Genomic DNA, 19618 nt, shown 5'->3' on the forward strand with positions numbered 1-19618 from the left:
TACACCCCCACAGTAAAAGATAAAGTAGTGCTGATTCTATAGGAAAGGCCCAGCACAGGTGTGGTAATTTTCTGGAAAACCCTTTTTGGCCTAGGTGTCTATGTTCAGAGTACTCTTGTGTGTATTCAGCCTTCTTCATTGTACAGCTCTTTGTTAATGGAAGTATATAATAATTCTTAAAAGTCGTGTAGCCATCACATTACCAACATCTATCACTAACAGGCTTGACAATTTATGAGTGTGCCTCATGTGCCCTTCTCCAGATTTGCAGCTCAACCCTCTGCTCTGCTCCATGCCAGTAGGCACAGTCAGAGAAATTATCTTGCAAGGTTTATGGTAAATAAGAACTTTGATGACTGTAACTGGCATGGTCTCACCTGGTGTGATATCCATGGGTGCCTTTGTAACAGTACTGTATGTATTAGGAATAGAACCCTCACTTATTACTCACATCAAGTTTGTCCCTTCTGGGAGAAGCAAACATGACATTGAAGCCTGTTTGGAAACAAATTGTCTTATTTTGATTTGTTCCATCTCAGATGACTGATTTTGTTCTATGCCTGGGGCTTTCAGATTAATTCACTTTTACAAGTTTTTGAAACACAGACACGATATAACAGTTTGCCAAGGTGATCACTTCTCAAGAAAACATTCAAATCTGTAAATCCACCATTTTGCAGTATTTAGCCAACGGGTTCATTTTTAATGCAACTGGAAAATTATGGCTTAGAGACAAAAGGTCTCTTGTATATCTTGAAGTACCCTCCCAAGCAGTAATATCATTGTGCTTCAATGAAAGTATCATACCTGATTTTTAAATAAAATCCAACCTGCAGGACATCCTCCAGGAGCTGTAGGTGCTTCTGAAGGGAGGGTTGAATTTATAAAACTTCTGTGCCTCTCACAGATGTAGCCATTGGAAAACCACAGTTGACATCATTCCACAAGCCTGAAATCAAATGAAGTTTAAGTACTAATACACTGAATAAGATTGACATTTGTAGGAAGTGAACTGGTTTCTGTGCTTTTAAGTTCAGAAGCAATCTGCCTGGGAATGTGGGATAAACTGCATTAGCTCAACTCTATCTCCCATTATCACTGTATCCACAGGTCCTGCTGTGACTGGGGAGAAGCTTCCAGGTGAGATGGCCTCTCAATGGACCCTCCCAAACAGCTTTGTTGAACTGAAAGGGTGTGAGTGCAGAATGTGAAAACTCCATGTATTTTCTAGGTTTTTATGTTTGATTAGCATCTTCTTATTATTCAAAAAAATCTCTCATTATTCAAAAATATATTATAAATATTATTTTAAAAATAAATATTCTCTATTTAGTAAGAAAAAAATTAAAATAACTGTTATTTATTTATAATTATTTTTTTAACATTGCTGCTGATTCAAATTGAATATTTTCATTGTGGAGCTGAAACATCAGTGATCAAATTGCTGCTGCATTCCTTGTTAAAATCAGTATTCCACTTTTATGGATGATATTGCCCCTGAGGATACCTCAGATATAATGATTCTTAATTATGTATATTTCTCAAAACTGGCAAGACATTTTTAACACTAGAAGAGCAGAGCCATAAAATTACTTTAAAAGCCAGAGTTGTGTAACTCACCATCTTTTTTGTGTAGAACCACACAATTTCTTGAGCTGCTTTAAAGCTGGGCTCACCTGGTGCCCAGGCTGCATAGTGCATGGGCTTCCACTCATCCAACTGAAAAACAGTAGTGGATGCTCAGATAATGTCCATGAAACAGTTGAGAAAAACCCTTCCTTAACATATTGAAAATATGTTTTTTAAATTACAGCTGTATATCCCGTCAAAGACAAAAATACCTTTGTTTTTAACATATATTATCAACATACTCATGGCATCGCAAAAATTCCACTTAGAACTGTGTTTGTACAATGCAGTTCACCAAAGGAGAGCACACATTTCAACATGAATTATCACTCTCGGAATCTGCATTTAACTCCTTTGCAGTAGTTCCTCCAGAAGGAACTCCAGCCCTACAATACTCCTACAACTGTTCTTTATGGATCTTGAAGTAGCATGTTTACCTACCTGGACTGTCCATTAGCATTCTGGATTAATCCTATGAGATATGAGTTCAGTTTGCCATTTTTTAAGATCTAAACATAAAAATATATTTTAAATTAGTGTTTTCTAATATTTATTAGTAATCTAATACCAAAGAAAGTTTAAATTTTGTACTGTGGAAGCAAAGGAATTAATACATACTCTTTAAATGCTTGTGCACAGTCACCTGAGATACCATACAACTTACAGTCTTGCTTTTTTTTTTTTTTTGACACATTTCCATTTGTGCCTGAATTACTGGTATGACCAAGCTTTCAAAGTTCTGTTCTCAATTTAAAAGAAAAAGTCAAAGAAGACCTTGAGGAAAACACTTAGTATAAAAATTTTTAATACTTTTGAAGTTTTAAGCAGCTGTTGGAATTCTTGTGTCTCAAGCTGAGCTCTTCTCCTGTCTTCTCCACAATAAAAGCAAACATCTAATAGTGTGACTCAGAAAGGTGTTTGTGTGGCTATGTTGATATTAGCAAACCAAACAGGACTTTGGCACAGGTTTGAGGTACCATCCATGCTCTGAGCTTGTCAGCATTCCCCTGCTGTGCTTCAGCCATGGTACAGGAAAACTAATCCATGAAGGGTTAATGGAATGATCAGTCTAACCTGAACCAGTCTGAGCTTTTCTTTGAAAGGCTGTTTGGAGAGCAACATGACCCTGAGATAGGACCATCAAAGCTACACTGGCAGTTGCCTCACATCTCTGTGCATCTATTCTGTGTTCTAGTCTATGATATTCAGGTAAGAGGCAACCACCCTGCCAGAAGGAGAGTTTTCTGAGAATACACCTGCTCTGCCTGTTCATTGCTCCCTTATGTATTTGCCTCAGAACCCCATTCAGACTAGAACAGACAAGAATATCCCCATCCTAGTAGACAGTAAATTATTTTGACTGTTTTTTTCCTAAAGTGAAGATTCATGTAGTAGAATAAATATTTTTTCATAGAATATTTAAACCTAATCCTAATAAAATGTTAGTAGTAGTAATATTTGGTAGAAGTGGTAATACTATGCAACAAGCACATTCTTCTGTATTTCACAAGCAGAGGGTATGTACAAAGAGTGAATGTAAGCCAGGTTGTGTATAGCATATAAAATTCCCCCTTACATATTTCCACAAAAATTTTCTTTCACTTTATTTCTAATAGTAGCAAGATTTCCATGGTTGTTTTACAGAATGTTCTGGCTTTCTCCATAGAGGTTTTTTCTGTGCTGAAAAAATACTGTGTGTCTCCTTTTACAATCCAGCCATCTTCTGTGACTTCATATGCTGCAACACAGAAGAGAAACTCTCTGCATTCTTCTCAGTTCTTACACAAAGTTGGTGGTGTTAGATCACACCACCCTTTAGGTAAGTGAAAATATATAGAAGCTTACTGGTAGAAGGACCCAGAGGTTCTGGTTTCAAAGGTGTCCCTGTAATGAAATGGGATAAAAAATGATGATATAAAATACTTTCCAAACATTGAGCCAGTGTAAGTGTTCAATCAGTGGAAATAATTTTAATGTCTATTAACTGTTTGCATTTTACATATTCAAAGCAAAATTAGTTATATAGTATCTTTGGTGCCAAGTTAAAAATGGATGTTCAGGGAATAAAGAAATACAGGCTTGTCTTTATGTGTCATCTTACAAAAAGACTGATTCTATGATGCTGGTAGTCTTGTTTAATTTAGAGTAGTGTGACTACTGTGTTGTTGTGTACCAACATCTGAGCAGAAGAGTGAAGTTTCACTTAGAACTTCTGTTTTTGACAAAAATCTGCTTTTGTGCAGAGCAGTGAATATTGCAAGGTAAGCTCTTGAGATTGCTTTCATCTTATTCTATTTATTACACAATTACATAAAGAAGTGTAATTTAGTAAAGGTTATCATGGAATATACTTTTTGTAATGAAAAAATTTATTGTTAACAGCTGAAATCTTGTATTCCAGAGGTATTTATATGACTCGACCTACTTTTCTGTGTACAACATTCCTGTGAAACCAACAAATCTTCTACCAGTATGTAAGTTGTAGAGCTTCCTGTTATGACGAATGGATGCAGCTGAATTTCTTCCTAAGGTGAGTTTAGAGTATAAAAGTACCCTACCTTCTTTATCTCACAAATCCAGTTATGACTGTCTTCACAGTGCTCCTTAATCCATGTCGGGGAAGGGTTTTCACTGATTGCTCCACAATCGTGAAATTCGGTATCGAAAAATAATTTTTTGCTTTATAATTCACCTACAGAGAAAAAACACCTGTGGTTTTTATTTTTTATCTACAGGGATAAAACTGTACTCTCGAAGGAGGTAAGAAGTAGAGCAAAAGTCTCCAACCACTCCTTTTTTTTTTCTCCTCTGGCTGTGAAGCCAATGTGAGCTATTAAAGTAATTGCAACATTTTGAAAGAGGAAAGAAAGGCTCTGAGTTTAAGCAGCATCTAATAGACTGTAGCACTCCCACAAAAACTGGAATCAAAATGAGATTATAAATAAAAACAGCAAAAGGGAGCATGGCAATTTATCACCAGAGACTAGCAGAAATCAGGAGAGATGTTTCTCATATATTTATGACTTGGATAATAATTTCTGTGGCTGAAAGTTGTCCTTTGTCTTATCACTTTGATGATGGTATAACCTCAGGGGCTTTTGGCCACTTTTGTTTTTTTCCAATCCAGTATGAAGAATAATGATTCAGAGTTACCCAGCTGCAAAACAGACATTTTTGGAAATTCTTATACAGCTTTCATACACACCTAGTCATGGAAACTTCACAGAAGAAGGGTCAGAATAGAAGGAAACTGGCATGGTGAAACACTCACCGGAGAGCCATCACTCCATGAGAGCCCACCATCAGGATCAAACACTGCAATACCTATCCAGAAAGGCTGGAATGATGGGATTCTTTCTACAGTGAGGAAAAAAACCATATCGTGGAAGAGGACATATGTTGTCATCTCTGCTCAATTTTAAAAGTTATGTGGGACAATAACTCTGAACAATAACTTATTGAACACTTCAAATGCAGAAATTTTAAAAATAAAAGTACTGTTGGTCAGCAAACTCCCATTGGCTAGTACATAAAGTTCACACTTAAAATTTCCTACTTTGTAAATGGTGGCATTGAAAACAGAACATGTTTTTCTACACTGACGAGATTTTAGAGTTTGTTCTCAGAAAGAAAATATTCAGGGCTACTGGAAGACAAATTTGGTTCCAAAATGATTCACTAAAAAAATTAGAAAAGGGTCTGTGGAGAGCATTTAACAAATTTTGTTATTTGGGTTTGTTTTTATCTGAATTTAAAATGTTTGTAAGGTTATGACCACATTTTAGGAACTCCAAAAAATTTATTTGAAAACATTACTCAGATGAGACATTTTGTCAGGTTTTTTTCTTACTGTTATGTTGAAAACCAGATAGATTTTAAAATAATTATCTCAGGAGCAAAACAAGAGTATGATTATTTTTACTGCATCTTGTGTTGTTTCACCAAACTATCAATTATTAAATTGTTTGCTGGCTTACCTTATTAAGTTTTCTATCACTTTTTGCTCTTCTTCATTTCTAATGGCAGCCAGGTCTCCTCCTATTTCTCTGCAGAAATCTCGGGCTTCAAACCATGTTTTCTTTAGGTTTTCTTCTCTCACAAAACCCTGTAGATGCAAGTAGAACACTTTGTTTTCAGTGTGCTAAGCATAACTCTGCTGGCCACCTTGTATAAGAAAAATAAGTAAACCTTCCTTTACAATTATCCATTATAATATGGATTCAAACATAATTGGATACCTTACTTATCACTGATAGAGTGAAAATGCAGTGATATTTGAATAGTTGTGTAAAAGCTTGCTACATTAATGGTGCCATTCTGCCATTCTGTGACATTTAGTTTACTTATCTATTTGGTGCTCTCTTGTTTCCCAGGTAGGATTATGGCCAAAAAAAAAAAAAAAAAAAAATTTACTTACTCTGAAACAGGAATTAGTGCTGTTGCTTGTATCCCAACCCAAGGGACATTTAGAAACAGTTTCTGAAGCAACAGGAATAGTGACTTCTTTAGCCAACTTTTTGCAGAGAAATTTTGCCTTTACTTCACAGTTCTGAACATCCCACAGTCCAGCTGCATTTCCAGTCCTAAGGGCAACACAACCCGCTTCTTTCCCTTTGTGAGATAAAAAAGAAAGTTGAAATGTGTTTTAAGGAGGCTCTTTTGACATTTTTATGGCTCATGTAGTTAATTTGCAAAAGACTATTTGAAATAATATGTGTAGTGTCCACTCAGAGGAGGACAAAAGAGTGAAAAGAGGAAACCAGCAAGTCCCTCATCATTTTCCTTCCCTCCTTGCCTGCCTCTTTCCTCTGCCACTTGTGGCAAGGCTTTGGCAGCCTATCACCAAGGCTGGAAGGGATTTCATCCTTTCTGCTCAGTTTGATTTTGCTCTTGGAAACAATGAGAAGTCAGAAAATAAACATTTTCATGGCATCATAGAAAATAATAGAATAATTTAGGTTGGAAAAGATCTGTAAGATTGTATAGTCCAACCATTAACACAGAACTGCCAGGCCCACCACTAAATCAACATATCTTCACATCTTTCTCTTGAAGTGAGGGACCCAAAACTGTACCCAGGATTCAATTTGCAGCCTCACTGGTGCCAAGTACAGGTATCAAAGACACTTCAGTTTCAAAGACAGAATAATTCATATGTGTTCTCGTGGATTTAGCAAAGTTGGAAAACATTTTAGAATTAGGGAACACAGAGGCTTCCTTAGTAGCATAGATTTAGCCCAACAGTAACAATCCCTTAGAGAATCTAGAAATGAAAAAAACACACTTTTGAGGTAATATTATATAGGAGGTAATATAAAGGCTGGTCTTTATTGGAGGCCACCAGGGAGTAGATATGGAAAATACCCACAAAATTCTCACCCCACCATAGGGTGAATACAGTTTTATAAATTTAGCAAATTAGCATAATTGACAAAAATCACCAATTAGAGACATAAGAGGTGAGGTAATTTCCCCCAGCTCAACCCTCTTTAAATCACAGAATCACAGAATCACTGGGTTGGAAGAGACCTACAAGATCATAGAGTCCAACCCATGCCCTAAACACCTCAAATAAATCATGGCACCAAGTGCCATATCCAGTCTTTTTTTCAAACATATCCAGGGATGGTGATTCCACCACCTCCCCAGGCAGACAATTCCAGTGCTTTATCATCCTTTCCATAAAAACTTTTTCCTAATATCCAACCTATATTTCCCTTGATGCAGCTTAAGACTGTCCTCTCATTCTGTCAGTCCTGCCTGGCAAAAGAGACCAACCCCACCTGAGCACAGCCACCTTTCAGGAGGTTGCAGATGAGGTCACCCCTGAGTGTCCTTTTCTCCAGGCTGAACACCTCCAGCTCCCTCAGCCATTCCTCACAGGGTTTGTGTTCCAAGCCCCTCTCCAGCCTTGTTCCCTCCTCTGGACATGCTCCAGTGTCTCAATGTCCTTCCTAAACTGAGGGGCCAGAACTGGACACAGCACTTGAGGTGTGACCTCCGCAGTGCTGAGTGCAGTGGAAGAATGAGCTCCCTGCTCCTGCTGGTCACACAGTTCCTGATACAGGCCAGGATTTCTCTTGGCCATCAGGGCACACAGCTGGCTCATGTTCAGTGGCTGTTGACCAGCACCCCCAGGTCCCATTTCTGCCTGGGCACTGTCCAGCCACACCATGCCCAACCTATAACACTGCAGGGGGTTATGGTGGCCAAAATGCAGGACTTGGCACTTGGACTTGTTAAACTTCATCCCACTGGACTATGCCCATCCATCCAACCACTCCAGGTCTCTCTGCAGAACCCTCCTACCTTCCAGCAGATCAATGCACGCTCCCAGATTAGTGTCATTTGCAAATTTACTAATGGAAAACTCAATACCCTCATCCATGTCATCAATGAAAATATTGAACAGGACTGACCTCAGCACAGGTCCCTGGGGGACACCACTGGTGACTGATCCCAGCTGGATGCAGCTCCTTTCACCACTCTCTGTTGCCCACCCATCAGCCAGGTTCTTAACCCAGCACAGAGTGCTCCTGTCCAAGCCATGGGCTGCCAGCTTTTCCAGGGAATATTGTGGGAGACAGTGCCAAAGTGCAGAAGTGCAGATACTCAACATCCACAGCCTTTCCCACATCCCCCAGGTGGTTCACCTGGTCATAAAAGGAGATCAGGTTGGTCAAACACGACCTTCCCCTCCTAAACCCACACTGGCTGGCTCTGATGCCCTGGCCATCCTGTAAGGGCACTACAAGCTGTTCCATAACCTTACCAGGTACTGAGGTCAGGCTGACTGGCCTATAGTTACCAGGATCCTCCTTCCCACCCTTTTTTATGAATGGATGTCACATTGGCCAGTTCCCAGTCATCTGGAACCTCCCCAGTGTCCCAGGATTGCTGGTAAATGATGGAGAGCAGCTTTGCAAGCTCATCTGCCAGCTCCCTCATCACCCTGGGATGGATCCCATCTGATCCTATAGATTTATGAACATCCTCCCCCCTCAGATGGAAACTAAACTTTGTTTATGAAAATATGTCTTGAAGTGCTTTTGGCCTTGGTTCCCAGAAAGAACCTAGATAGGATATGGGCCTTCAACCCCCTGGGTTTGGACCTCTGGAATATGTTTTGTTCTGGCTAGGGTAAAGATAGGAAAAATACTGGGACTAGCTACTAATACCATAATAAGCTACAAATATATGTGTAAAGGGTACAGAGAATATATAAAAAGAAAGAGGCAAAAATCATTTATCATCAGTGGAGTACCAGGCATAGCTGCATTCCAGTTTGTGTACAGAACACCTTCACCAGTCACCCACTTGAAAATCCCTTGCTCTTCCATGTCTGAGAGACCAATCCAAAAATACTTCTCAGAGCTCAGACCAATGAGGCTGGTCAGGTAGGCTTGCTCATATCTGAAATGACAGGACTCAAATGGGATTAAGCCTAGCTTTCCTTCCATCTTCCACTCCTCAGCACCTAAACTTCACACAGCTAGAATGAATAGATTCTCCATTAAATTTCCTCTTATGGGGAATATGTTGTTTAACTGGGTCCCAGCTGCAACAGGGAGTGAAGTTGTGCTATACTGAAAAACTGTTTCTTACAGAGTAGAAGGTGCTGTTTTCTGTTCTTTCAAAGTAAAGTACTAGAAAACATTGATGTGTATTTTTAGTAAGAAAAGCCATACTCTATTTATTAATTTTTTTTCTTCAGAAAAAGGATATTCCTGAGTTCTTTTTGTTATTCTTTTGGTTTTGTTTGTTTTTTTTTTTTATTTTCAAAAAATTCTCAACTAGCTTTTAAAAATCTAGTATTATTGCATCAGACATACAATTTTTAAACTCTTTTCATACCTGTCTCCTATGCTTGTTAAATAACCACTGCTCCTTTCACAGGTTTTCTTTGCTTCTGAAAATGTTACAGAGGTATGTCCAACCAGGTAGCAGTAAAAACCATGTCTTTCCCAACCCTGTCAAGAACACATGAAATAAACTTGCAATTAAAACCAACATATGTTCTAGTACTTGAATTTCAATGAATACACATAAATTAACATTTTTTTAATATAACTTGACATGATTATGTATAAATTTGAATTCCAATATACTAATGGAAATTCAGCTTAGCAAACATTCTGTGCAGAAAGAAGAGATTTAATGCCTATAATCTCACTTTTTTGACAATAATGGATACATTTTTATTGGTAAACAAATCAAAGGTGCACAGAAGGGAGAATGCATTCAGAATCAGGTGAATAAAATTAATCTTTGCTCAGAACCAAAAAGAGTAGATTTCATTATAGCAGAGATGCTGATTCAAGTTTCCTGTGTTTTTGAGGCTAAAGGAACAGTAAATAGACTAATTAATAGTTTAATACATCAGGTCACCTAAAAGGTCTAACTGAAGAGGTAACACAGAAACCACTGAAGAGCAAAATCCTCAAAATTACAGCTGAATTCCGAGTCACTTTTCCCTTTTATGCCCTCTCTAGTTTTGATTGCTGCACCCAAGAAAGGCAAAAAAATTCTGTGTTCAGTATTTGGCTGCTGGTTAACTCCATTGAGCACAATGGGTCTCAGTTCTGTCCCCATATAGGCTTGTGGGAATGGTTCTTAAATATAGAATAGTAATAAATAGGAAAGTAAAAAGAAGGAAAAGAAGGGGAAAAAAAGCTGGTAGGATACAATAACTTGTTCAAAACAAATTCACTTATAAAAATGATTTTATTGTTTTGATTTGACTTCAGTAGTGAGATTTGTCATCACCTTGCATCATGCCACACAGTCCAGAAATTGTTACCAGTCCCTACTACATGTTCAATAGCCACACATGGTTGGAGAACAATATAACAAATATGCAGACAACCACAGAATTGGCTTTAGCCCCTTTCACAGAATGTTCTGAGAGGTAATAGGCCTGACTTATTATTATTCTTTATATGGGAATGTAGTGAAAATTATCACTCTGAATTTGTTGTCTAATAATATTTGTTGGGGAAGAAAAAAATAAAGATAGTTTCAATGTTAAGAGGAGCTCATGAAATTTTGCTAACCAGATCCTTGATTGTGCTTTCTTCTTACCTTCAGGCAGGCAGGATCAGGCGTTGCTGTTCCAGAAACTCCTTGTAGTGGGTCTCTTCTGCAGATGTAGCCTAACCTCCTGTCACAGGCACTGTCTGCCCAGTATCCATCCTAGTTTGGGAAGAGGTGAAAAACAGCAAGGCAGAACCTTTTTACTTTAGAAACATTATCATTCTTCTCAAAATACTGTTTCAATGTGAATATCTGTATTTTGTAGTGGATTCCAAGTATTTGAGCTTGGAGGTGAGGTTGTGTTGAGCTAAGTGGCACGGCCAGACTGTTAAGGTTTGCTTGGCATGTAATGTACAGTCATAATCAGATATGAACACTTACTAGTTATATGGAATTTAATTTTAAATTTAGTTTAGAACAACCATATGTCTGAGTGAATAAAGGTAACATTCTTTGATTCTATGCAACTTAGCAACTATGTTAAGTTGCATTAAAAATCTCCCCAGAAATACAACCAAAACTCAAATAGTACAGTGCTACACTGTATGATTCATGTGGAAAGATTCACCTTCCCTGCCATAAGGACACAATATTCTTGGGCAGTGACTTCATGGGTTGGTTCTCCAGGCAACCACTTGGTATATGTCACAGGAGTTCCATCACTCCACTCAAAGTACATTTGAATTTTGAGGTCGTTCAGGCCAATCCACAGCTCATCCTCAGCTCCTAAGGACAGAAATTCATCTGTGTTATTACCCAAGTTAAAAGTCCACAGGAGCAAGATTTTATGGAGATGAGGTGAAATAGCAATGTTGCACTGCAAACTCATCATGTATTAGAAGACAGAGGAGCTTATTTTAAAATGCAATTCTCATTCTTCTTTCAAGAAGTTAAAAATGAGATACCAGCAGGAAATCAGATTTGTCAGCTTTATCAGTGAAGTACATCACTGTACCTACAGCTACAAGGTGGCTGATGCAGTTAATCCACTCCAATGCTGCAGTGACTACAGCTGTTATCTCCTTCAAGTGATTTCATGCAGTGAAAAACAAATGAAAATCAAAATGAAAAGAATTGAAATGAAAATGAAAAGACCCTAATGACTCCTCTTGTGGGTTTTGGGCTTTCAAGTTTTTCTAAGCTATAAATCTGCAGCATTCCCTATAAATATTCATTAAAACAAGTGAGAATTGTTTCATTTTAATTCTATAAGATTTCTAACAGTACAGATCCCTATTTGTACCTAACACTGCCCTGTAGAAATACTCACTGTAGCCAAGCTGAGACAGTATGAAGCCATGCTCCTCAGGGTTGTGGACACTGGCCAGGTTGCCATTGCTCTCATTGCAGGAAATCAGGGCTTCTCTCCATTCTTTGGGGTCTCTATGAACCATGAAACAGTGACCTCCATAGGGCAACCATTCTTCTGGACATTTAACAGGCTCTACATCTCCTCAAAATCAATAGATATTTCAAGTTTTTAAATGGTGCAAATTCAAGTCTAGAATAACTGCAATTACATTTAAAATCAGCTAATTAATGAATTACAATGAACTGGAAGTGGTAACAAATAAGCAGTACTTCATTCCTCACACATTTTTTTAGCATATATGTTGTTGCTCATGGTACTTTTACAGAAAGCATGATGCATTTTAACAAAAGAGGAAAAGAATGGAGCCAGTTGTTAGTGGACTTCACTAGTGAGAAGCATTCACTGTCCAGAGGAATATTTTGGAATTTTTTATGCAGCACTTCCACACAGTATATCCCATCAAATTACATTTTCTCTGTTTCATAAAGAAAAGGCATTATTACTGCAGCAAAAGTAATGCTCTGCACACACGGCTTTCCATGCCAACTCTCATTAAATAAATCAGAGAGAAGTGCAGTAGAAAAGCTGTCCAAAGGAAGTTGGTCTTTTTTACCATCTTTCTAGGCTGCTGGCAACCCCATCAAGAATTTGTTCTGAGCCTTCTTTTTCTTTTTTTTCCCAAGCCTTCTGTGACAAACCTCAGTGTTTCCATTAGAATACACTGAAGGAAGGGTGAAGCATCTCTAATTTTATGTTCATGTCCATGCAGACCATGACACTTTCATGAAACTGTATGGCTTAACCCATTGCCTCTGGAATTGTGACTAAGAACATAAAGTAAAAAATGCTTGTGTGATGACTGGGCTCCAGGAACATTTTCAGTATTTAAATACATTTTGCTAAAGAAATAGCAATATGTTTTGTTCTGTGCCAATCATCATAGCAGAAAAGCAAATTTCAATGCTTGCTTTTACTTTTTGTTTTAAATATCCTTGAAATTCAACTTTAGTGACACAATTGATGCCTTTATCAAAAGGTTTTTTATTTGCTTGAAATACCTGATGGAAGAATTGAAGGATCCTTTGTGGATTTTTCCTTTTTACAGATATAGCCAAGTTTCAGCTCACATGGCTGGTTTTCCCATTTAGCATCTCTTCTGGGGTTTAGTACTGCACAGAGTTTTTCAGACTCAGGCTCAGGGCTTCCTTAATGGGATAAAAAGCAAATTATTTTTATGTAGCACAGGATCTAAGTCAGCAGCAAAAAAACCAATTTACTGATAGCCTTTCCATGTGTCAATTATGGGCTCATGGTTTCACTCCTACTAGAAATACAGATTTTTCTACCAGAGATAAGGAAATGTAATTTAGAAGTACCCATCAAAATTTTTATTATGATGCTTGTTGCATAATTCACACTTTCTGCCACATTTGATTGCAGAATAGTGGTTCTTTCTGCATGTCCCTTTGGAATTTGAATGCAGATTTGTTCCTTGCTGCAATCAGAACCTCCTGACATTCTCTCACCATTGCTGTTTCTTCTACCAACACCCCCGGGGTTTTTCCACAGGACCACTGTCCCTGGGGAATGGTCAGTGTTTTCTTCTCAGAAAGGCCCACAGTGTGATAAATTACTTTTTTCCCCTCTCCCCACAAAAGATCAACTTAATTCTACAGTGAACTGGAAGTGTGTAGCTTAACTCATGGTCATAGCCACTGTGTGGGGATACAGGAGTGAGATACAGGATACTGAGAGCCAACCTCAGCCCTGCAAAGCTTGGGGAATTTGACCAGCTCAACAGAAGGTAGAAAATCTTCCACCAAACTCAATAGCTTTGTGCTTTCCCTTCATCTTCTGTGTGCCAGATAAAAGCAGGTGGCACCTTCGAGACTTGGGAAGGCCAAAAGTTGGACTATGCTTCATTTATTCAGAATTTGCTGCAACCGACTGTTGCCATGGCAATAATTGACTTTCAAAGATAAACTGGCAATGCCATGAACTCTTGAATGAGAGAAGAAGAGTAAAAAAGCATAAGAAGTGGAGAGGAAGGCTTTGCAAGAGCAGTGCTTGCTGGCAGCCAGGTCCTTGCAGGATAGAGGGTGTGATAACCCTGTGGAAGTTGTGGAGACACAGCAGATTTCACTGAAGGCATTCCCAGTATGACACAGCTCAACTAGTGCTTTTTAATTTATCTGCCTCTGATAGGAGATGAGGTCTTCTGCTTGAAATTCCATGTTGTATGTAGTGAAGAAAAGCATAATTCTCCAATTATGATTCCAAAAATTGTTTAAGAGGATTACTACCTGGTGCCCAGTTAAGGTATCTGAAGGGAAAGCCACCACTCCACTGCCAGCCACTGTTGAGATTCAGACTGTTAAGCCCAATCCAGAGAGAGGATCTCTTGCTGTCAATCAAATCTAGGTAGCAAAAGAATTGAATTCTAATGAGATTTGCTAGGAAAATTTCTAAATTTCCAAAGTTTAGAAGAAGATAATAAAAGCCTGCCTAGTGATTTGGAAGTTCAATACAGGATTTATGTTTACTGGTAGTAAATTTCTGTAGATAAAGGGTAGAGAATTGAAAAAGTTTATTTTACATATTGTTTTATCTGAACTTAATGCTATTCTACAGTTATTTGTAGACAATAAGCTTTGAAAATTGAAAGATTGAATATTCTTAATATTATTATAGGTTTAATTGCTTGTGGTGCAATTGATATAGGACCTTCATTCTACAGCATGCATAAGTCTATGAAGTCTGTATAAATTTGTATCATATTTCAAAATAACTATTTTATTAGATATACATGAAGAATACTGATTTATCAAAACAAAATCTAATATAAAAATATAAAACATGCCATAGCATGCAGTTGTCTCATGTATAATGGCTGTCTCCTAAAATGTTTCTTCTTTTAAGTCCCCTTTCAGGGATCTTTCTGGTGTTTTCTGAGCTTGAGCTGACTTTTGGTTAATTAGCTGGAAATCCTTGGATTTTCTTGATAAAATGATATTAATATAAATAATTTCAAGTGGTAATTCCTCAACTTACTAAAGTTCCACATAGAAAAAGCCTAATTTACTGTAATTTTGTTATTTCTGATCAGTATAGATACCATTTCCTTGCAGCAGCTATTCACTGTAATGTGATTAAAGCATTGACACATTTGTAATCAGTCAAAAAAAACCTTTCAAAAGAGTTTTTACTGAATCATGCTTATTACTTCACCTCTTAGATATATTTGTTCATGTATCTCCATGACACTTAACAATTCTGCATTCTGTTGCTGACAGCTCTTCCTTGCCTGGTGCCATGTGAGAGCTGACTGGTGGTTTATCTGGTAGAAGGTTCCTGTCAAAGGATCTGTACTCCAAAATCTGTCAATGTCTGTGTGAGAGAAAGGATTTAGTACCTGAGTTTGCAATGAACATTTTACACAAAGTGTTATGGCAAAATTTAACTGCAAGCTTATTTGTGAAATAACATTTTGGAGCAATTAAGGCTCAGACCCACAAGTTATTTGATCTTTGTTAAGAATAGGTGTGTCATTGAAATTATCAGTAATGAGCCTTTCATCCTTTATTTACACTTTCCCCTTCCAATTCTATAATTTCTAGGAGAAAAAAAATGCTGTAAAGAGGCCAATAAATCAAAATTGTATCTTGGTCATTGTCTATCCTGTTCAGAAGCTCATAGGCTATGCCCAAGGTTATTCTTGGCTTGAACACCATTGAAATAGAAACATTTGCAGTAATGAAACCTTTCTTGTGAAATTATGCCATCACTAATCACATTTACAGTGCTGTAGGCTTGGAGAAGAGCAGCTGGAAAGCTGCCCAGTGGAAATGGACTTGGGGGTGCTGGCTTGTAACCATCCTAACACGAGCCAGAAAATGCCCAGTGAGGCCAGCAGGAGCAGGGCAGGGATTGTCCCTTTGAACTCTGCATTGGTGACACCTCAGACACTAATCTCAGTCTTGAGCCTGACTGCAGTAAAGACCTTGAGCACATCCCAAGGAGGCCAAGAGAGCTGGTGAAGGGCCCTGTCAGGAGCAGCTGAGGGAATTGAGGTTGTGCTTGTGGTCTGCATGTGGTTTAGATTACTGGAATGTTGAAATTGTCCTCTGAGACCTGACTGTTAGCAAAACTGTTCCCTGGGCAAGTACTAAAATAAGCTGTGATTACAACTTGCCCTAAATTTCTCTTTTGTTGAGAAAAAAATTATAAAATTTCTTGAATGGTTTGTTAGAGGAAAAAAATTCTATTTCTTATTGTGTTTCTTTATTGCTGATTCAGAGATTTTTAACATTGTTTTTAACTGTAGACTCAAGTATTAGTAATAATGTCCCAATAATTTTATAATGCCAAATACTTCATATTTTCTAGTTTATATAATAAGGATGTCATGGGATTTTTGAAGTTACTGCTTGCAATATTGTACCAGAAAATAATTTTCACCAAATCAGTCAGAATGGTGGTGGTTGATGGTGGCTGAGAGTGAGTTAAACTTGGTTTACCAGTGCAAGGCTCCTATCAAAATGACAAACTGTGATTCTGATTATGTGGTATTGCACTGAAAACTTAGGTTTGAGGCACATTTTTAATATTTTCTTGAACATGTACTTCGGTGTTCTTGATCCTGCACTCCCATGACCATACTTTTACCTGTTAAATAGCATTATTTTGTAATCTACTCTGCAACATTAAAAGGGAAATGTTGACGACCCTAACATTTCAGTAAAACCCTTGAGCCAATTATTTAATTTTATACCTTTCAAAAAACAAACTACATCCTCCATGAGCTGTAGACCAATCTTGTTATACAGAACTGGGCTTAGCTGGGGTAGAAGAGGTTAGACTACTGCTGTCACAAATATCAGTGAGTATTATACTGTGAATAGAATCTCAATTTTCAGGTGATTCTATGCTGAAGAGAGTCATATTGAAGGCACTCTTTTATTTTCCTGAGGCTTAACTACTGATGGATGCACCCAGACAACTTTCAGCCTGACTGCAAGCTATCAGCAAACAGATTTGTTACTTCTGTCAGGAATGCTGTTGCATGAAGGAGACATTTTTGAATAAAATTTAGGTCACTGCAAGGTTTTTCCCCTCTGCATTATTAACAGCATCTCAGCATTGATACATTTGCACAGCAGTGTTGTGTCCTAGGGTCTGGGACAGTGTGTGGCACTTACTGGCAGCTGGGCAGAGCCCATACAAGTGGTCCTGGTCGAAGCTGGGCGTTGTGGCACACCAGAGCAATCCATCAGACCTGCCAGCAGCTGTGCACTCAGCGTGCCACCTTCCACTCAGCAGGAAGGGGAAGGCACACGGAGCTCCATTGGAATTTCCCAACAGTGTGAACAGGTCTGAGGGGGAAGAAAAGTTTTAACATAGCCATGTGAATACATGTCTGTACTCTCCATATGACTGGAGCAAACTCTACAAGTGTTACACCAGTGTAGCTGGGGAACTGCTGTCACCAGCAATGACTTTCATGGAAGTTCTTGGTGGGTCTCACAATTTGTGCTTTGCTTCTGGGGCACATCAGCAGCTAGAAATTGAGCAGTTTCATGCGGTAGACAACTGTGAAACAGCTGCAATAATTTTTATTTCAGATATTTAAATATGATTTTATAAAAATAGTGCAATCTTTTTGTTGTGTGGCTTAACTTCCACTTCATGTGACTTAATGTTGTGGGATTTTTTGGCACCTGAAATCTCATACAGCAACTGAATGTATGAATGGAATGATTTTTTCCCCTTTCATCCAATAATAGTAACACAATCTCAGTAGGAATAGTATGCAGTTAAATGAAGTCTTTGATTACAAAGTCACAGAATCACAGAATGGTTCAGGTTGGAAGGGATGACAATGGTCATCTGGTCCAACCTCCCTGCTCAAGCAGGGCCATCCCAGAGCACATGGCACAGGATTGTGTGCAGACAGTTCTTGGATATCTCCAGTGAGGGAAACTCCACAACATCCCTGGACAATCTGTTCCAGTGCTTGGTAAGAGAAGCTCTTCCTCTTATTCAAGTGGAATTCAACTTCCTCTGCTTCAGTTTCTGCCCATTGTGTTATTGCTAAGCACCACTCAGAGGAGGGATCAACACTAACAATTAAAAATAACCTTCATCCACATTTGCTTTAAAAGCAGAGAACAAAAACTGTGCACATTTTTTTCACATACTGCATTCTGTCTGAACCTAAGCAGCTGTTTTTCTCCAGGATGGGGGGGATATAGCCCTGAATATGTGAATTAATTGTTCTCTAGTCCACCATTACCTCAGGGGGAACAGCTGGTGTTAGGCTAAGGGGAGGAGAAATCAAAAGGGTCTATCTGATGGCAAACAAGTAGATTCAATAAATCATCAAAAATAACCTTTAAGCTTTACCTTCATGGCTTTGAGAGCACAAATTATCCATGGTTCCATAGATCTTCCATTTATCCATTGCCTCTGATCCTGCTTTCAGCGCAACGTTTTCCTTTTTTTTGCCAGCACTGAGAAATAAATCTTCCCCTTGGATTGCCAAGGCTGCATTTCTGCATTCCCATTTCTGGAGTTCACTTTTCTTGTTGCATGGGTACAAAGAAATTTTAGCCTGGTTTCTCTTGTAGGGCACTCCCAAGCATTGTGCAAAGGCCATGCTCATTAACTGATGATCAGAGACCCACCTGAATTTTTGTGAGTTACTGTTTTTCTTGCAAGAGGCTGTTGTGACTGTCTCAGAACTCTGAGCAGTTAAACAGAACTTAGTATCCTCATTGAATATTAAGAATATTTCCTTGTCTGTAAAATAAAACATTTGGAATAAGTGATTAGGGGGAGCAAATGGTAAGGGGAGCTTGTGAGGAGAAATATGTGCTGTTTATTCTATGCTGATCTGACTCATGTCAGGAGACTAAATTTTTACAAGGATCAAATGGTATTTTTCAAGACACATTTCGGTCTGGGGAGGAAAAGTACACCTCAGTAAATGTACAGGAACACAATACAGAGGAGTAAGAACACATAAACTACATTAAAACAGCTTAAAAAATGTAATCGAAATAATGGAATTTTATCTTCTTCTGAAATGTACATTTCATTCAAGATTTCCAAAAGAAAATTTACTGAAAATTTGGAAGTTGGCATCACTTTTATGCATTATAGATTTAGCTCCTGTGGCATACATATCTCCATGGGGGTCACATTTGTGCTTAATACAGTTAATGAGTGACCCTTCCCTGAGTCTTGCTCCTTCTGGAATTTACATGTTCTGTTAAGGTTTGGGGATTTCTTTGGAATTAAAAACCATGTAATGGTGACTTGTTACCTTGCCTTGATCCAGTATCCTTTCCTTAGCACATCTATCATAAGAAGCCAACATAATTCATTCAATAAATCACAAACTCTGTCACAAGAAAAAAGGCTGCAGAGCATATAGATTCTATAGGTGTGGGCCTGCATGCCTGTGCAGTGTGAGTGCCACACAAGATAGTTAACACTCCCAAAGTGCTGGAGGCAGCCTGGTGTAGTAATCCACTGAGATAAATCAAGCCTGCTGGGAAGGGCTGCCCAGAACTGCAGCTGTGCTGTGACACACAAAGCTGGTCCCCCTGGGCAAGCAGCTGTGTGCTCTGAAACATGTCAGGT

At 38.4% G+C, this 19618-nt stretch overlaps 1 pseudogene across 1 annotated transcript in view; it reads right to left on the reverse strand.

Moving 5' to 3' along the window:
- The window catches only part of LOC306800008 (macrophage mannose receptor 1-like), a 33656-nt pseudogene that overhangs the window by 12447 nt on the left and 1591 nt on the right, over positions 1-19618 (reverse strand). Inside the window, exons 2-20 of the transcript XR_013777917.1 lie at positions 18377-18772; positions 17173-17346; positions 15203-15361; positions 14278-14391; positions 13033-13179; positions 11933-12115; positions 11231-11388; positions 10711-10821; positions 9484-9599; positions 8894-9042; positions 6047-6240; positions 5607-5734; positions 4901-4986; positions 4188-4321; positions 3475-3513; positions 3206-3367; positions 2071-2138; positions 1621-1719; positions 808-949 (exon numbers count right to left, since the gene is read on the reverse strand). The product of XR_013777917.1 is annotated as a macrophage mannose receptor 1-like (transcript). The remainder of the gene's footprint in view (positions 1-807; positions 950-1620; positions 1720-2070; positions 2139-3205; positions 3368-3474; positions 3514-4187; positions 4322-4900; positions 4987-5606; positions 5735-6046; positions 6241-8893; positions 9043-9483; positions 9600-10710; positions 10822-11230; positions 11389-11932; positions 12116-13032; positions 13180-14277; positions 14392-15202; positions 15362-17172; positions 17347-18376; positions 18773-19618) is intronic.

Source organism: Erithacus rubecula (genome assembly GCF_903797595.1).
Source record: "Erithacus rubecula genome assembly, chromosome: 3".
NCBI classification, from domain to species: Eukaryota; Metazoa; Chordata; class Aves; order Passeriformes; family Muscicapidae; genus Erithacus; species Erithacus rubecula.